Raw genomic sequence first — 15,902 nt, forward strand, 5'->3', positions numbered from 1 at the left:
GTATATACGGGTTTTATCTTTTATTTGAAATATTTTATAACAAAAGTTATATACAAAAAGTTACATAATGATTTATGTATAAAGATATTTACTACAGCTTATTTATAATAGAAAAAAATAAAATAATCTTTAAATAAATCATATTTTAAATAATGATAAAAACATATTAACTTCTATAATGCTGAAATATTCTTAGATACTGTCCCCAGTACTACACCAAACTAAGGATGTAGAATAAAACTGAATTATGATTTTACAATGTAAGTATTACATATCATATTCCTTCTCATCGGTTCTTTAGATGTAGCTACATATATGGGCGAAGCAAACCCAATAAAAGCAAATGCCAGGTACTTAAAAATGTAGCTACAGATAAATGCCTAATTAAATTATGAACAACAGTAGGTTGTGATAGTATTAAATTATTAAATCTCATGCATTAGAAAATGATCTGAAAATAAGCTATTGGAAGAAAATATTAAAATATAAGCAATGATTATTTCTATATGTTAAGATGTTGAGAATTTTATACTGTTTTCAATATGTTGTATTTTTATAATAGTCATATTTTACTTTTATATTCAGAATATATGTTATATATAATTTTTAACAGTCCAATTTAGGGAACCCACTTCAATATTCCTTGACAAATAATCACTTTGTTTCCTATCTTTACAAAACTAATTATTACATTGGTTTATGGTGTTTTTTAATTTTTATTTTCTAAGGGATGTGCCTTTTAGTCTTTGGCATGCCTCTTTGGTTTGATTGATGGAGGCCTCTTTTCTGCTCCTCTGCCATGCAACTGTTTATTGTGGAGAAGGTGACAAGAGGCAGGACAATGTTACCGCATTCTCCCCACAAGGCCTTCTATTTGCCAGAAATTGGATATATTGTCTCAACAGGACTAGGTTGCTGTAACAATTTCCCTCTCATTTTGCTTACACCCAGGGGCAAATGACAATTTTCTTCTCAGTCATTTTCCAATTCTGAAAGCTGATGCATCTTTTGTCTATTACTTAAGACCTTGCAGATAGTTCCCAGACTCAAAACATTCATGAAAACGTTTGGCCTCTGGTAAGCTGAAGCCAAGATTGGATTTGAGGGGTTTCAAAAAAGCCTTAAAATCATATGGGGTACAGATCTGGTTCATAGGATTCTATTTTCCCTTAACAAAATGGCATTAATTATTACTACTCCCTGAAGCCAAACTGAAATGTATAGTTACCCTCTTTGACAATGTTAAGTCTGGGGATGGAGAGGACAGAGAGTCAGGGGGCCAGATGTCAAGTATCAGAGACCATGTGACAAGAGGGAAATAGTACTGTGCTACTGACCAACATGGAACCATGGTGTTTCCAGTGTGGTGAGGAAGGGCTCTGGCCCACCTGTGAGCTTACTGGCCTCTCTCTTAAAACCCATCATGGCCAACTGTTTCTTGTGCAGAGTGACTGGGTAGACGGAATGGGTGAAATAATTCTTCACACATATGTCCTCATATGTACGTGTCCAGGTATTTTCTCCCACCCTCCTTTCCATAAGTATTAATATTTATTGAGTGCTTGCTGTGTGTGGGATCAAGGTCTAGGAGCTGCAGATACAGTAGCAAACAAAATAGACAAGGTCCTTCCATTCATGGGGCTAGAATTCTGCAGAATTCGGTGGGGAAGGCAGACAATGGATAAGAAAACAAATAATTTCAGCTTGTGACTTTAAAAAACCCTAAACTAAGAGCAAGTATTTGGGTAGGAATAGAAGTTGGGGGAGACATTTCAGACCTCTAAGGAGATTTTGTACATGTCAAAATAGGACTGAATGATTGAAGGAGTCACCCAGTCAGAGACTTGGGCAAGAGCGACACAGGCAGAAGGCGCACCAAGTGTGAGTCACTGAGGGAGGAGGAAGGTCGCCAGGTTGGAGTGGGAGCAAGAGGCTGGTGTGCCCTGTGATAGAGTTAATTAGATGAGTTGAGGGAGACGGCAATGTATGGCTGGCTGGCACAAGCCTGGTCATACAGGGTCTTACACATTTAACTTTGATTGTAAGTGCAATGAGATGTCACTGGAGAGTTTTAAAGAAAGAGGGGGTCTATTCAGATTTTCCTCTAAAAGGTGACTCTAACTTCCATGCAGAAAACGGCTTCAGGTAAGTAAGAGTGAAGGAAGAGAAACTGATGCAGTAACAGGTGAGAAATGATGCTTCATTGGACTGGGTGGGACACAAGCAATTACACACAGTTAAAGAAAAATTCACTTCTTTAGCATTTTGCATCTGCAGTGGAATTTCTCATGCTTTATCTCAAATTATTTTTAAGGTCCCTTCTAAATCTAAAAATTTGGTGGTTAATCCCTTGACCTTAGGGAAACTCAACATAGCTTTTTCCTTCTCCACAATCATTGTAATATATTCGATAGCATCCTTGCACCGTCCATATCTATCCCAGTATATATTCAGTTAAAAATGCTGTTTTCCAATTTTGAATTTCAGAGAATTTCTCAAAGCCTATTGCATATTTTTGCTGTTTCAGATGCTACACATCAATTTTTAGATTAAAATTTGATCCTCATAGTTCAACTTGTGCTTTCAGTTCTATAGTCTGTGGAGCTAGATTACACAGGTGACTTCTCAGTCAAGAAGTGATGTTGATACATGTACAATATTTGATACATTGTGATATGGCTTAAAAAGGTAATATTGAGGAGCAGAATTTAAGAATTCCTCCCTTATTGTTTCAAACAATTCATGCTTTGCAAAAATTATATGATGATCTTTGAAATTGTGACCAACTTTTATTCATTCAACAACTTGATAATATATTGGTTAATAAAATAGAAATGGTCCCAACCTGCACTGCTTACAGTGTTTCTAAGACCACAACATGAACGAAAAAAAAAAAAAAATGTGGATGTGTTTGTGATCGTCTGTGTGTGGGTGATGATAAGCATCATGAATAACGCGGTTAGGCCACAGTGACATAGAGTGATACGGCATCTGCTTTTTAAGAGACTTAGGAAGGATCTCTCTCAGGAAGACATAATCAAGGCCACTCATGCTTCACCCATGTGAAGAGGATGGGAGACAGAAACTTCATATTAAGAATTTTGTAGTTAGGAAAGGATATGGGGAAGAAGGCCAGTGAGGGCTTAGACCAGGTGTCCCCAGACTTTTTACACAGGGGGCCAGTTCACTGTCCCTCAGACCATTGGAGGGCCGCCACATACTGTGCTCCTCTCACTGACCACCAATGAAAGAGGTGCCCCTTCCTGAAGTGCGGCGGGGGGCCGGATGAATGGCCTCAGGGGGCTGCATGCGGCCCGCAGGCCGAAGTGTGAGGACGCCTGGCTTAGACAAATAGACGAGAGACCCAGAAGAACAGAAAGAAGTGAGATCACAGTCCAGCTCTATCTTGGTGGTAAGGGTTTTGGATTTTAGTTCAAGGGCCTGGGAAAGATACCAGAGGGCATAAGGGGAGAAACACAGTGGTCACCTTTATTTACTTATTTATTCATTCAGACTATTAATCTGGCTGCCATATGAAGAACAGGGTGGAGAAAGACAAGAGTTGCAAAGTTGTAGCCCAATAAAGAGATTATTTCATGGTTAGAGGAGAGATAATGGCTGCTTGATTTATATTAGAAAAGAAACACATGGGAGAAGTTGACAAATTAAAGATACATTTTAGAGACAGACTTTATAAGAGATGAGTTTAGATTGATACGAAGTAAGGGAAAGAAAAGAAAAATGGATAACTCCTAGGGTACTGACTTCAGTAATGGTAGAGAAAGATGTCACTTCGCAGAAAAAGATGATGGCAAGTAAAGGTTTGAGAAAAATCAACTTGATTGTAAAAGACTCTAGCCCAATAATTCCCAAGTGTCAGGAAATGCTTAAAGACCATTAAGGCAAAGTCAACAACCTGTTGGTGTTATCTAAAAATGATAAAAGAGGTTTTCATCCAGGAAGTTTTAAGATCAAATAAAATTTTAACATCCAACATTAGAACCTTATATGTAAAGCAGCACTGGTTAAGAAAAAGGCCGGAGACTACTGTGACTGAAGCAGGGAGAGGAGGCAGCAGAGACTAAAAGGGAGAATGAAGTTAGAGCAGGATGGCAGAAAAAGGCCTTAACGTGAAGAAGGGCGAGGAGGAGGAGGAGAAGGGCAATGAAGGTGAGGATGAGTGCTAAGGCGACAATCGCTAGTGTTTTCATCCATTTGGCATGGGCTAGGTTGTACAACAGAAACAAAGTTTCCAAAATTTTAGTGACTTAAAACAACACGGGTACAGTTCTCACTCAAGCTGAATGTGTGTTTTTGATCAACTGAGTGTTCCGTTTCATACTGGCCTGCCTCTGAGACCCTTGATGACTGGGCAGTCATCATTTGGGGTATTGTCAATCATTGTGGAAGGAGAAAAGAAGACATGGCAAATTACACTCTAGTTCTTAAAGTTTTAACAAATACGACTTCCACTCTTACTGGCCCAAGTCAGCCACATGGCCATACCTAATAAGAGGCTGGTGAAGGGCAATCCACTTATATTCCTGGGAGAGCTGAAATGTGTGGTGGACCCCCTGATGATAGCTATCTGCCACACTTCAGTTTTTTGGTTTTTTTTTTTTTAAGCTCATTTAACCTCATAATGCTCTGAGGTAGGTACTATTCCTTTCTACTTTATGAGAAAACCAAATTTAGAATAGGTAAGTAACATCTGCTTTAGGGAGGTTAGGATCCAGACATGTTAATGATGAGCCACAATCTAAACTCAGAGAATAAATGTTGAACTCTTAGTCATACTACCTGCACTGCCCATGTCCGGGATCTCAGCTGTATTCTAAAGTAATAAGAAATTATTTAAGTGTTTAAAGAGAAGAGTGGGATTTCCATTTTAAGAAATAGTGGGTATGAATTTCAATACAAAATTCAAGTATTCACAAATGTTTCCCTTATAAATATTTCTGCCTCATTATACATTGATCTTAATTTTTAGTAGGAGCCACTATTCCAATGGTGTGTGAAAATTGAATTTTAGTCCATTTCAAGCTACTATTTTTATTGATGAAAGCTTGAGGATGCAGGCAATGACAATCATATTTGCTCAAAATGATACTCTCTATTACTGTTTGTATCTATTAAGATATTCTTAATTTTGTTCATTCTTCTCTGAGAGTATAGACAGTTTCCCAACATTGGTGTTTTGACCCTGAGATTATCTCAGCTAACTTCAGAGCCCACCCATTGGCTCAGTGGAACAGACACTGAGGCAGGACAGCGCTATCAGAAACCACTATCTGAGGGAGCTCTCCCTTTGCATTTGTGTACCACTCAAGAATTGCATGTAGCTGTTAGAAATGAAGGGCCAGCCATGGTGGCTGGCACCTGTAATCTCAGCATTTTGGGAGGCCGAGGTGGGTGGATCACAAGGTCAGACGTTTGAGACCAGCTCGGCTAACATAGTGAAAACCCATCTCTACTAAAAATAACAAAAATTAGCCAGGCATAGTGGCAAGCGCCTGTAATCCCAGCTACTTGGGAGGCTGAGGCAGGAGAATAGCTTGAACCTGGGAGGCAGAGGTTGGAGTGAGCCCAGATCATGTCACTGCACTCCAGCGTGGGCAACAGTGGGAGACTCCATCTCAAAAAAAAAAGAAATGGGAACAATGCCTCCATACACCACCAAACATTGTCTAGTTCAGGACTGTTATGAAGGTTTCATCATTATGTCAAAAGTTAGATGCCTTAGAGATCTCATCTCCATGTTTAGGGTAAGAACCCTATCTTCATGCTTCTTAATCAGTGAAATTAAAAAGAAACAGCCCTTATTGGCCAAAGCTTTTTTATTTAGGTATTATGCTGTGGAAGTCAAAAGTATCCTAACTAATTTAGTTCAGATGTTTTTATAAGAATTATCTAAACAATTTTACTAACTGAATAAGATTGCAAAGGCTGACAGGAGCCTATGAGAAGAGAGAAGATTGAAGATAAAGAAAATGAAGATAAAGGCTGATAGAGTAAAGTTCTAGAAAAAGTGAGAAAAGATGGGCTCACTGGGAAGAGTGAAATAGTAGCCTTCTGTGGGACAGTGGACACATCATTCCACATGGCTGATGAAAAGAAGAGAGAGTAGATGGGACTGCAGATATTAGATTGTGATGTGGCGCTACAATTATACTTGTAGCAAATCTAAATGCATTGGTTTGCTGAAAATAAGATAACTAGGCCAGGCACAGTGGCTCATGCCTGTGATCCCAGCACTTTGGAAAGCCGAGATCAGGAGTTTGAGACCAATCTGGCCACCATAATGAAATCCCATCTCTACTAAAAATACAAATGTTAGCCAGGTGTAGTGGCAGGTGCCTTAATCCCAGCTACTCAGGAGGCTGAGGCAGGAGAATCACTTGAACACAGGAGGCAATGGTTGCAGTGAGCTGAGATCACACCACTGCACTCCAGCCTGGGCAACAAGAGTGAGATTTCATCTCAAAATAAGTAAATAAATAAGATAACTAGCTTAATAGAGGTCTGAAGGAATGTGTTAAGTGCATCACACGGAAATTAATAGACATGATGGGGAGAGCTAATTAAATAAATGGATTTAAAGTCATTCCTGGGACCAAGCTGAGTTTAGAAACCTTGAACGTGGAGTGGTTATCAATCTGAATTTCTGGTGGGAGGGCAGTCGAAAGGCAGAAGATAGGTTGGAAAATGTATCCTGGGTTTGGGTTTCCTCTGATAATTAAGACCGAAGGGCTGGACTGCAGAAGAACTGATGATAAGAATATGGGTTATGAAGATTATTTGTGCATCCACGAGTGGCTAGAGAAGGAAGAAACGCTAGGAGCCTCTTGATAAACTAAAGGGGAAATGAATAGAGCAATAACAATATGAGAAGTGCACAGATAACATCGATCAAGTGTCTCCTGTGTGCCAGGTGCTGTGTTACATGATCAACAGCCTCAGAGGTTGATATTACTCCCTTTGTTCAGCTGAATTATCTTAGCCTTAGAAAGATAAGTAATTATCCCTGCAAAATCATTTCATTTATAAGTAAGTAATATTAAATTCCAAGTCTGTCTGACTCTGGTGTCCAAGTTTCTGACCTCTGAGGGCCCGGAGTTTACTAAAAAATCAAAAGCAATAGAAATGAGTATGAAGCACATGGAAGGGTATGAGGTTGCGGTCTGAGGATCATTTAAGTCATTACTGTTAATGCCTAGATGAAGGATGTGTGTGACAAAGGTTGAAGAGGGATGAAGATCATTCGATAGTGGATTCCTAGAAACTGAAGCACCTATCTTCTTATAAAGGTTATATATAGAACACTGACATTTGCTAGAATTAGAGCAAGCATTAAAATGGAAGGATGGAGAAAGAGCATGAGAGAGAGAAAGGCAGGAGTTGTGTAGTTATGGGAACTAAAAATTAGAGGTTGAGAAAATGAGAATTTATTGTAATCATGCAGGAATATCTCACAAACCCAAGGGCATTAATACAACTGGGACTCAAGAAAGATGGATGAGGAGCAAGAGAGATGCAGAAAAATCAATAGCGCTATCAAACCATCTTCTTTTACTTAAGCAACTTTCTCTGCTCTGTAGTGTCCACAGCAGTTGAAAACGACTTGCCTCAGTTCCCGAAACTTTACGTCTGCCTCATTTCGTACACTCACCTATCTTGAGACAAAGTTTTTCAAATTCCTGGAAAAGGGAGCACTGAAGAAGCAGATGCTCATTATAAGATCGTACTGCACAAAGTGAATGCTAAGCTGAAGGAGGCAGTGGTGAGGAGGGGCAGTTTCCTGAGAAGGTGGAACATCCATTTTACATGGGTCTAGGCCTGCTATTTGGGAGATACACACTTAACCATTTTTAAGCTTTTATTTCGGTGAGAATTTGCTTTCCACCCTCAACCTACCACTTCTCATATTTTGTGCTAAAGTTCTTGCAAAATAACTTAAAGGCGAGAAATTAGAAAATAAACTGGTGTCTGCTAGGAAGCCAAAATGAACACATTCGAGAGCCCCAAACAAGTTAGAATTTACATTGAAACTTTCTAGAGACTGTATTTGTTTCTACAATTCCTTTGGTAGTTCTCAATTCTAGCAGTATCTTAACTACCTACAAAATGAAAAGTGTTAGGAAGTCAATATTCTCCTTTCAGTATTTACCCTAAGATAGATTCCCAAGCAAGAAAACTGTTTATACACCAAGTTTGAATGAGTGGTAAATTTAAATAGACCTAGTGTATTTTAAATAAAGAACTACCTTAAGTGGTTTCATTAATTATTGCCATCAGGACTGTTAAAAACATGATTACACTAATGGATATGTAGAAGGCATTTTTTCCTTCCTAAGAATCTTTTCATTAGTTAGTTCTCAGAAAAGGCAGACATGGTTCCAGATGTGCTCTGTGTACAAGAGTCAGGAAGAAAAAGCCACTGAAGTTTTATTAAATATTTACTTTATAAAGGTATTAAAACTAGGAGTTAAAGTATTCATTATTTACTGTGTGCCACTTTTAGGAGTGCTGCTCAAAACTCATAATCAAACTATAATTTTATTTCAATATATATCATATAAATATAATTCTAAAATATAAAGTTCTCCTACAAAGGGATCATCATGCATTTTATCCTTGAGTTCAGGGCTCTTCTCATGTAGAATTTTTAGAATCCTGGCCCGTAAAGGGGTTTGAACCTGGTTTTCAGGGTTGAGTGGGCAGGTGTTCCATGCCTTGCTAGAAAGAGAAGGGCCATTCTGGGAAAAGGCTCTCTCAAACCAGAGACGAGGGCAGGATTTTGTGGGTGGCACAAGAAGCAATGGTGTATCCCTCTGCCACAGAGTGCCATGGAAGAGGAATTTTCCCAGCTGGGTGTCAGCTGCTTGGATGTCTACGAAGATAACTCAGGTTCTCAGCTTGAATTGAGTGCTTTGTCTAAGTCCAGTAGAGAGGAACTTGGTGAGGGCCAGAGCTCTGAAAACTTTTAGAAAATGATCTGGGCCAACATTTTACAAAGCATCATTTAGCAAGAAGCAATGGTAACTTCAGAGGATCAGAGGCTAGGCCTTTCTCACAATTTCATGGCTTTGATACATGGCAGGTTTCATGTACAATCCTACCGGGAGAAAGAAAGCACTGAAGAATTTCTGTGGATAGACTCTTCTTTGACCTAGGTAAGAGATAATATGCAGCTGAACTTAGTATTTTTTAATAAAGTATTTTGAAAACATAAATATTTCTAAATTTGTAATTACGTGCTATAATCATATAATGAATAAATCATGCACACTTGTATTAGTCAGGGTTCTCTAGAGGGACAGAACTAATAGGAGAGAGATATATATAAAGGGGACTTTGCTAAGGAGTATTGACTCACACGGCCACAAGGTGAAGTCCGGCAATAGGCTCTCTGCTCAGGAGCAAGGAAGCCAGTACGAGTCCCAAAACCTCAAGAGTAGGGAAGCCTAAAGTTCAGCCTCAGTCTGTGGCCAAAGGCAGGAGAGCCCCCAGCAAACCACTGGTGTAAGTCCAGGAATCCAAAAGCTGAAAAACTTGGAGTCTGATATTCGAGGGCAGGAAGCATTCAGCACGGGAGAAACATGAAGGCTGCAAGGCTCAGCCAGTCTAGTCATGTTCTTCTACCTGCTTTTATTTCTGCCATGGTGGCAGCTGATTAAATAGTGACCACCCAGATTGAAGGTGGGTCTGCCTCTCCCAGCCCACTGACTCAAATGTTAATCTCCTTTGGCAGTGCCCTCGCAGACACATTCAGCAACAATACTTTGCATCCTTCAATCCAATCAAGTTGACACTTAATATTAACCATCATGACACTGTTCAGGGCAATCAGATTTCCTGGTTTTCTCGTGACTGTCTCAGTTTTAGAACTAGTCTCGTGTCCCACGAAGCTGCTCAGTCCCAAGCAAATTGGGACTGTTGGTCATCTGAGGTTCAATGAAGCTTCCAAACAAAGAAATAAAAAAACAAAAAGGTAGGAAGTTGTAATGTAAAAAGGCATCTGATAATAACACATGGTGAATATAGAGTTACACATAAGTAATTCTAACTTTAGACAAAAAAAATTTTAAAAATTAAAAAATGCCCTAAAAAATTAAGATGTGGCACATTAAAAAATCTTTACTCAGGGAAAAGGCAAAATACACTACTTCATTCTTAAAACTGAACTATTTGGAAATGTCATGTAATAACTGCATACTTAAAAGATGAAGGTCGCGATTAGGAGAATAAAAATGGATTTTATAAAACATTTATGTATGTGATACACACACATATGCATATATACATAAATTATATGCCACTCTGCTTTGTTATTTCTGGTTTCTCATGAATACATTTGTATTTCAAGAAATACACATTTACATCATTTCACAAAGGATGCACAATTCGCAAAGGCTGCACAGCATTATATTTTAAAGAATTGTTACAGTGTGACAGTTAAGAGCAGACTCTGGAACCAAATAGTCCTTTTGATTTTGGGCAGACTAGTGAATATCTCTATGCCGCGGATGGGAGAATTAAATTCTGAAATACGTATTTATAAAAGTATATGGTGCAAGAATGTTATTATTATTACTATTAAGGCACCATAATATATTTAATGTGTAAAATTTATCAATTCTTGTGTTTACAGGTCCAACTTTTTCCTGTAAAATAACCTCAAGTCAATTTTGAGTAAAGAACTATGCTTATTTAATAGTGTTTTCTTCATAAACCCCTGTATTTTAGCAATCAATCAGAACCATTAAAGTCGAAGCTCTTCCAGGCATTCCTAGGTTCCCAAATGTTACATAGAGTAAAATCTGTGCCCTTTCAAAATTCAAGTACTCACATGCATCTGAAACAATATAAGCATACATATAAAGTATCCTAATATCCATGAAGATCCCCAAATCAATCAAATAAGAATAGTATCTGTCACATGAAATTTGTGTATAATCCCAATTCTGACAAGGTATAACCTGTAGTTCTTAAAAACAAAACTACGAGGAATAATTCAGAAGAATAGATAAATAATATATATTTTATTTTCTTACTCTTCAGTGGGGAAGACTAGTTTTTACTGGGTTAATACCAGCCATTTTACTTCATCTAATTGCATCTGTCTTGTCTAGGCCGTCACTTTAAAGGTTAATGTTCGGATCCCACAGGCTGCAAAAGTGATTTTCCAAGGTCAAGTAACTACAGCTTGAACAGCCCTGCATTCTTAAGCCTTTGGGGAGCATCTCTCATTGTATTAAAGGAACTCATTCCAAATCCTCTGAGGTTTTAGTGGAAAAGCGGTGAATGATTTGTTAGAAGCAAGCCCACTTCTAGTCAATGTCTCCAGTACTATTTCCTTCCTTCCTTTTGATTTTGACTCCTGCGTTCCTGGGTGTGGTTTACTCCTGATACTACGTTCTCTGGGCACATTTCTAATACAAGGGTGTTGAGAATGGTTCCCTTCTACTTAAAATGTGAGGGTAACAATGAGCAATTGCAACAAAGAGGAGGAGGTAAGTTAGCATTTAATATCAGGTATCACTATTCTAAAAAAATTTAGCCATTTACTGCCGCAAAAATGTTCCCAAGTGACTATGGCTCTTCTGAGGATTCTACCTTCCACCACCTACTGAATCTTTCGCCTGCTCTTCCACTTTCTCTGTCTCTCTCTCTCTACTTCCCCTTGCCCACAGTTCTCCTATTTTTCCTCTCTTCCATCTTAGGCTACCCTTTAAACACTCAAAGTTTTTATTTCCGGCCGGGCGTGGTGGCTCAAGCCTGTAATCCCAGCACTTTGGGAGGCCGAGGCGGGTGGATCACGAGGTCGAGAGATCGAGACCATCCTGGTCAACATGGTGAAACCCCGTATCTACTAAAAATACAAAAAATTAGCTGGGCATGGTGGGGCGTGCCTGTAATCCCAGCTACTCAGGAGGCTGAGGCAGGAGAATTGCTTGAACCCAGAAGGCGGAGGTTGCGGTGAGCAAAGATTGCGCCATTGCACTCCAGCCTGGGTAAAAAGAGCTAAACTCCGCCTCAAAAAAAAAAATTTTTTTTTATTTCTTTAATATGTATCCCTCCTCTGGAATTTTTACATTTTTTAACTTAAAGATAATATGAATTTTTTCAAAGATAATAAAACCTCTTAATTCTTACATGCATTATTATACTTTCCTAAAAGACCAAACTTTGCCAGTCAGTGTTTATTTTAGGTACATTTTTCCCACAACATTTTTGAAACCATATATTGATTCTAGAGGATATTTCTTGGGTCATATTGAAAACAACAACAACAAAAAACCCATTGTTTCCCAGCAGACTATGGCTTCATGGAGATGCAGAATTTCCTAGGAAACAGCTTTTTAAGAACAAGAATTGTGTACCGGCTACACGTTAGTAGGTTTCTGAAACAGTCAGTTGAAGATCCTGAGGCGCATTCTGCAACTCTGTCACATTTCTATCCTGGACCCGAAAGTGCCTCTAGCCTCTTTTACAGCAAGAGAGAGTCTCTGCTTATTTGTGAGTCCTGCTAAATGCACAACAGAGCAATGGGGGAAGGAACAAGGCAAGCATATCCTCTCCTCCATTTCTGTGTCCTTGCCTGACTCCAACCCATTAGGTCATAGGAACGTTTTAAGATGCCAGATGCAGAACCACACATGGAGACACACTTTGAGCTTCAAGGGTGTGGGGCACAGTAGGCACATGTATCTTCATTTCCTTTTACATACAATCATAGTCCCTTTTAAAAATCTTTCCCCCAGACTCTGTTTACCCCACTGTCTTTTTCTCAGGCATCATGATTCCCAGCATTTACTCCACACCTGGCTTCCCTTCATTCAGAACTTCACCTTCACTTAGCTCATATGTAGCTTTGGTGACTTGCTGGGTCCTCGCTCAAACTTGCTTTGGAATTGCATCTTGTTTTTAACTCTACCTGGCCTTTGTCCCTTTGACTGCTCTACCTCATAGAGCACCACGGGCAGAGGTGGCCTGTCCCACGAAGCCTGAACCTTCAGCTTCAAGGCCACTCACAGGCACGGTCCCCTTTGAGGGCTGCCAGTTTCGAAAAGAAGTGTAGAGAATTTTGGGGAGAATTCAGATTGCATCTCTATGTAAGTACTTCCAACAAGTTGTCTAAAAGAATCTCAAAAACAAAAACAAAAACTAAAAAAACCCTGGGTATCCAAGACTTCCATAAGTGTTTGCGATATTTTCTCATTCTAAATAATCTGGTTGGACATGGTGGGTGGTTCATGCCTGAAATTCCAGCAGTTTGGGAGATCAAGGCAGGCAGGTGGATCACTTGAGCCCAGGAGATGGAGACCAGCCTGGGCAACTTGGCAAAACCCCATCTCTATTTTAAAAACTAATTAATTAATTAATATTATATTTAATGCCTAATTGTGAACTTGTGATTTTGTATTATGTTTCCTAAAGAGGCAACCTCAAATTGTGTGAGCTTGAGGCCCCTTGCAGCCTAGATCAGAACTTGGCCATCAGATACAGACTATATTCATGATGACTCCAAGCTGTATCCAGACTGACTAAGTTGAAGCATTCTCAGTGTTTGAGAAAATACGGTGACCTTGAAGAACAAAATCAGAAAATTCAGCAAATGTATTAAAATATTCACTACCCGGAGAAGTGCTACTTAAGAATTAGAATATATACCAGCTGTAAAGTGCAAAGATTAATTCCTGGGATCTTATTCAACTCTTCTCTTTAAGAGAAAAGAGGTCACATATGACTTTATCATGATTATATCCCAGTTCCTATATGATTCCTAGCACAATTGGTACTGAATAAATATTTGTATAAGAAATAAATTAATAGGTGAGTGTAACAGAAGCCACAGCCTTATAAAAATCTCCGATTAAAACGTTTTTAATTATCTAGAGAAAGAAAGCAAGACTGGAATGTGTCAATATTTTCTGCACTGATCAAAAGCTTTTAATTATCTAAAGAAAGAAAGAACTGGAATGTATTGATATATTCAGCTGTCTAAGGAAGACTGTGTCCTGGCATCCAAAGACATGAGCTGCCCTTGACAGCCCTCTACGTGCTTTGGAGTTTTCACTGTGGTACAGCAGAACTCCAGGGCACTGTAATTAAGACTGTACACTGTCTCCCCTTACTTGGATTTTCATCCTTGAAAGCCACCTGCTGGTTTGTAATGCAGTGTCTTGCGCAGAATATCTTTGAAGGAGAGATTATATTGACCAGAAAAATAAGTTCTAGTCATTTAAGTTCACATAAAGTTTCTATTTTTCACTGTAATGTAATTTTTTTCTTATTGTAAGAGGTAATTGAATGGAGATATCATGAGTAATTACTTGGAAAAATAATAAAATCCTTAAAGGGTGAAACTAGCAGAAGGTATTCTCAGCTACTTCGAGAGCTGCTGTGTACATAAGGTTGTAGACTGTGGAAATCAGTGCCCTGTCTGGCTGTCCTTTTAGGATTCAGTTGCAAACTCTTGTTGCTACACTAAGCTCTCTCTCTTTTACAAAGGCTCAGTTAGAGTATCAGGTGGCTCCAACAAAGACACCACTATATCACTCCTCAACATCACCACATTAGAGAGATCCAACTCTATGCTGTTCTCAGCCAGAGTTCGCAGAACATTATCAGTGGTATTTTACTTCCCAGAAGAAATACTGGCAGCTGAGTGTGGTGGCTCACACCTATAATCCCAACACTCTGGGAAGCCGAGGTGGGCAGATCATGAGGTCAAGAGATTGAGACCATCCTGGCCAACATGTGAAATCTCATCTCTACTAAAAAATACAAAAATTAGCTGGGCATGGTGGCACATGCCTGTAGTCCCAGCTACTTGGGAAGCTGAGGCAGGAGAATCACTTGAACCTAGAAGGCAGAGGTTGGAGTGAGCTGAGATCGCACCACTGCACTACAGCCTGGTGACAGAGCAAGATTCCACCTCAAAAATAAATAAATAAATAAATAAAAGAAAAAGGAAGGCTGGCAGTTACAGAATGGAAGATCTTGAATTAAGTAGGCAAAAGGATAGGAGGGTTGTGACATTCAGAGAAGACACATCTAAGTCTGGCTGCCGACAACAAATCTTCATGGACTTGCAGTCCTAGACCAGATCGATCTTCCTCATTTTTCAAGATACTGTCACTAAATAGTATCAAAAAGTTTAAATAAAGATGGAATGTTAAGGAGATATGGGATATTTGCATAGCTTCAAAATCGCTGCCCTATCATGTTTATTCATTACTGTGGTGGCTTTAACATATGTTCACACCTGATTGGACACTGCTCCCTCTGGGAGATGAAGAATAATTTTCTTAACTTGTTTGTAAGTGGGACTCAGTGACTCATTTCTAATGAATAGATTATGGAGAGGGAAAAATAGTTGACAGTGGAGAAACCTGGCAGAACACCACTTTCAACAAGTGATGTTGAGGGATTCACACATTTAAAATCAAGCCCAGGATCTTCATCTACAATGGTTTCCTATCTCATTAGAGAGATCAATCCTCTATTGAAACAGGCTTACATTAGCACTCGATGGTTTGCACTAATCTGATTCATCACCTAGACTCACCACTTTGAACTCTTTTTTTTTTTTTTTTTTAAATTCACTTGGGTGCAGGTGGGCTCAGGCCGAAAAGGGCGTGAGCCACCACTTTGAAGTCTCAAATGTTTCTTTTCCACAAGTATTTCTTCTTTTTTGCTGCTACCACCCTGAGGATGCTAATGACGATTGGATATTTATACCCTATAATCCATGAAGCTCAGAAGGCACACGGAACCTCATGCTGCAAACCACTGTTGCATGAGAAAACCAACATTGGCCTTACAGTTCTGTTCTGACAGAGGGCCTTGCGCTGCACTGTGGTAAAGGAAAAGCCCCCCATATCCTTCACTGGGCC

This window comes from Saimiri boliviensis, chromosome 12 (genome assembly GCF_048565385.1).
Source record: "Saimiri boliviensis isolate mSaiBol1 chromosome 12, mSaiBol1.pri, whole genome shotgun sequence".
Taxonomy (NCBI): Eukaryota; Metazoa; Chordata; class Mammalia; order Primates; family Cebidae; genus Saimiri; species Saimiri boliviensis.